The sequence below is a fragment of the Monodon monoceros genome, unplaced genomic scaffold (assembly GCF_005190385.1).
Source record: "Monodon monoceros isolate NGI ecotype Baffin Bay Population unplaced genomic scaffold, NGI_Narwhal_1 Super_Scaffold_19, whole genome shotgun sequence".
NCBI lineage: Eukaryota > Metazoa > Chordata > Mammalia > Artiodactyla > Monodontidae > Monodon > Monodon monoceros.
Window position 1 is genome coordinate 16,683,663 of NW_021703775.1, and position 5,153 is coordinate 16,688,815.

Below are 5,153 nucleotides of genomic sequence, written 5' to 3' on the forward strand. Positions count from 1 at the left end.
AACACTGCTCTTGCTAAATTTGATTATTCATCTTTCTTGTCTAATTCTCCTCTAATGTCACCTGGGATGAGGGGGATGGGTGGGTGGTAGTGAAGACTATGCTGAAATTTTTTCTCTCAGCCAAATTGGAGATATTTGATGGTGTGATTCCTAGTGACTAAGGTTCTTAGCTGTTGATCTGACTTGACATTTTCATCACTAAATTCATACCGACATACAGTTACAATAACTTTCAAGTACTAATTTTATAATCTGAATTTTTGATATTATAATAGCTATAATTTTACTTAAATAACAATTTTTTTCTCAATAAATACATGGGATTATTGCATTTAACATAAGATTCTTTTTGATTTTGTGGTTTATACTTGTATCACTTAGGGTCCCAATGGGAAAGATACGTCACATTCAATTTAGGTAAATGAGGAGAGTCTAATAAAAGGATTATTTACAAACTTGTGGGCAGGATTTAGGAAAACAACAACAAAAGGATAGTGCATTACCCCAAGAATAGAAGCAGCAAGGAGCTATTACTAACACAAGGCCTAGAGGGTTAAGGAAAGGGAGAAAACAATGAAGATAGCTTTTATAAGGAGAAATTTTGTGGTCTTTGTTAGGTATAGCAACAACACATGAAAGTTATCAGGGAAATTCAGGCAAACAAATAACCCTTCCTCACTCCCTTCCCATTTCCATATTTCCTGCCAGTGCCTCCCACTGGTCAATATACAATAGCAAGACAGAGAAGTCAACTGTTGATGTGGTCCATACACAGTATCCTTTCAGAAAATATAGGGAGCAAACAGAAAATATTCAGCATAATGAAGATATTTTTTTCCATTTGATTTTTTCTGTTTGCTTGAAATTCTTGAAAAAAAATCCATGCCTTAAAAGGCACATCGATATGTGTACTTAGGATCATGATGGTGAGTGTGGCTTCTGAAAGGCTAAATTTAATGTTGGATTACATTCTAAAGAAAAAATTCATTTACTTACATTGAAATTCTCTTTGCTTGTGGACCCTATTATACATCTTCAAATGGGAGATTTTCAAATGAGAATACTGTGGATATTTGATTTTGGACTTTAGTATCAATGACCAAAAATATTCCTTTATTGTTCATTCTTTCATAATAGTTTACCAGATTGATCCTCAACTTAAATTCCTACAGTTCTGTTTGGTTATATCTGTTTAGTTAGTTCTTACCAATTTGCCAAGACCTAAGTAGGTCAACCATATCTATCTTTTCTTCCCCATACTTTATCTCTCACTCTGTTTCCTTCAAGCATGTTCTTAACTACTTCTCAGATACCTGGTGTCCTCATTCACCTTCTGACTACCTAGAATTACTGACTGGTTGATTCTGCCACCACAGGGTCACTCATCCTATTTAGTCCTAAATACTTGCAAAATACTATTTCCAGAGGACAATAAACGTTCACTGTGGTATCAGTATAAATGTGATTAACTAGACTTTAAATGGAAACCTTTTAAAACTATATTAATCCATGGAAATATTTCTTCATATATCAGCTTCTAATAATAACATCACAACCTACTGTTTTTATTGAAAGAAAAGAGCCTAGTGTCAGTAATTTGTGCTTGGTATTTTACTATTATCCTTACCTGTTTTCTTGATGACATCCTCAACCCTCATGTACTTTAGATCTTCCTAATGTTTCATTAAAAGCAGCTAGATTTATAGAAAAAATTACTGAGTCTAAAGTTGCATTTTGATATAAGAAAATGCCTTTAGGTCATATGTTTTGGGTATCAAATGCAAATGCTAGACAACAGCAGAATTTTTCTTCAGAATATATTTTTTTTACATTTTATTTAATCTCTCATATTCCTATGTGTTTTTTTCAGAGAGCTCTGAGCATAGATGTAGCATTTGTATCTAAGAAAAAACTATATAAGCATCAGCTGATAAATTAAGGTCCCAGTCAAGAGTAGGTCATATATTCTATGTAGATATCTCTTTGAAGTATTTCAAGTACAGGATAAATAAACTTAGCAATCCCAATTGGATCCTTCAGAAATAAGATACATGTCTTTTTTCCTCTCTTTGATAGTTAGAAAACCTGAAAATTTGATGACAAAGAAAACACATCTAGTCAGGAGTCCTGCAAGGATTGGAGTAAATGTATTTTCTCCTTTAATGTATGAACAGGATCTAAAGCCAAGCATTTCATATTTTCACAGGAGAACACACTAGAATAGTGCACATTAACTTCTCAACTACAGTTTCCCTACTTTGGTTCTGTGTGTTTTGAGCTGTCAAATTAGTGACTTGGTTGTTTTCATCTCTCACTCTGGCCTTCCATTGCCTATCCCTTGATTTCCCCAGTTTTTGGAATTTTTCTTCCCAATTTAATTTCCCATTCCCTCTGGAATCTATTAACTACTCCAGAAACAAACAAAAATATTATCTCTCTTAGAGTATAAATCCATGTTAACTTAATCACAATTATTTATGTCTCTCTGAGGCATTTAAATTTTCATAAAGAACTCCTTGGAGGGTGGCAGATATTTGAAAATCATTTAAAACAATAGCTGTTTTTAGTTTTTTTTGTGGTATGTGGGCCTTTCACTGTTGTGACCTCTCCCATTGTGGAGCACAGGCTCCGGACGCGCAGGTTCAGCGGCCATGGCTCACGGGCCCAGCCGCTCCGCAGCATGTGGAATCCTCCCAGACCAGGGCACGAACCCATGTCCCCTGCATTGGCAGGCGGACTCTCAATCACTGTGCCACCAGGGAAGCCCACAACAGCTGTTTTTGAGAAGATTATATTCAACTTTGAGTAACATCTAAAATAAGGTATAACCTAATTTGGCTAAATTATTTGTGGTAGAAAATATTTAGAGTTTTGATGAAAAATAGCCAGTGAAGAAACCACAGAGGTAGGAAAAGAACCATTATTATGAGGGAGGATTTGCTGTGAAATTTTTAAAAAGGCAAAAAGCCACAATAACAGGAATGCAAATAAACAGGTTTATTTGAAAAGATGCTAACTTTGAGTGCAAGACATTTATGTTGTGGAAAATAAGAAATAAGATTGAGAATCTGGGTTAGAATATGAAATACTTTAAATGCCAAGATCCAAAATTCTTCCTGTTTTGCCAGGAAATAAGGAGTCATTGCAAGCTGTTTGTGGAGCAAATGTGACAATGAAAGTTGAGATTGTACTAAAGGTAGAGACAACTGGGGTCATAGATATTATTAAAGAAAATGTCAGTAGCTGTAGAACTCACATAAGATGTTGAGGAGGATATCCATATGAATGATAAATATACAAATATTTTATGGCAAATCAATAAGATTTGTTACTTCTCTAGGCTATACGATTTGAAAAATAATAGCTATAATTTAACTCTGAAGTTGAAAAATTGGGGAAATTTTGAGACATACAGAATTTTTCTGGGACAAAAGGCAAAGAACAACAAATTTATTTTGGATAAGATAGTGAGGCATAGTGATTTATACAATTCCTAGCATATTACTGCTGTACAAGTATAAAATAAATAAATCTATAAAGGCATTTGCAGGAGAAATATGATTTTTGATATTATGTGAGAAGGCAGGGCTGGAGAAACATGGATTGGGAAATCATCCACATGAAGTTAATCAGAAGTATTAGTTAAGCCAAAGAATGATAAAACCCAGAGAAATTCTTTGGCATAGTGGACCTCGTGAAATATTTCTAATTAGTAGAAATTTCCAGTGCCACTCAAAAGATGTATAGAGATTAAGTAATTTCATAATTTCATATTGATTTTTACAAGTAAAGATGAGCTCAATATTACCTTCATAAAGTGGGTATAAATATTTTTCTGTATTCTGTTATCTCTCCTTAAACTTTTTTATTTTGTAAGGGTTTTAGATTTACTGAAAATTGGAAAGGTAATGCAGAGATGTCCCATAGTAGCATATTATATTAGTATGGTACATTTGTCATGATTAATGAACCAATAATGATAGAGTGTTATTAACTAATGTCCATATTTTATTTAGATGTCCTTAGTTTTCTAACCTAAGGCCCATTTTTCTTGCCTAGGATCCCATTCAGGATATGATATTACATTTAGTCATCATGTCTCTTTAGACTCCTTTTGTTGTGAGTTTCTCATACTTTCCTTGTTTGTGATGATCTAGAGAGTTTTGAGGCGTTCTGGTCAAATATTTTGTAGACTGTCCCTTTATTTGGAGTTTTCTAATGTTTCTGTTATGGTTAGACTTGGGTTATGTGTTTTTGGGAGAAAGTACACAGAGGTAAATTTCATTTTTATTTCATCATATCAATCTGGCTTTATCCTTGATGTTAAACTTGACCACTTGGCTGTGGTAGTGTTTTGGGTTTTCTTTACTGTAAAGTTATTCTCATTTCCCCCTTCTCTATTTATTCCTAATTTTCTAATTGTTCATAGATATTACTTATCCAATTGTGATTTGGAAGATAATATACTCACAAGGATCCACAATTTCTTACCCACTTACCCTCCAAACAAAGGTGCAAGGTATATAGATGCTTTAATAAACAAAATTTTAAAATTACACTATGTGAGGTACAATGCTGGGAATATTGAAAAATGTGGGGATAAAATGATTAAGCACACAGACACACAGACGCACACACACATTTTTCTAAAAACATATTTATCCCTGAATCAGATTTAAGATTTGGGAAATAGTAAGGTGTTTCTTAAATTTATCTGTACATTGATTAACCTGATGAGCACTAAAAACCACTGATGGCTGCGGTCCACCCCAGGGATTCTTATTTTATTGATCTGAGATTTCTCCTGAGCAGCATGGGATGAGGGGAACAAGTAAAAATCTTGCCTGGTTATTCTAATATACAATCAAGTTTGAGGTCCACTAGCCTGCAGCAATTAACTAATTAACCATGATCAATTTGCCTTATCAGCTGTGATAACAGTTAGCTACAGCCAAGAGGTAAGTAATTACAGGGGCAGGGAGGATTGCCTTATTTAATTATTCTATTAACAACACTTTGGCTCAATCAAGGGTGGATATAGAAGACTCCTTAACATACGCTTTAATACTTACGTAAAAGAAAGAGAGAGAGAGAGAGAGAAATGAAAGAAAGAAAGAAAGAAAGAAAGAAAGAAAGAAAGAAAGAAAGAAAGA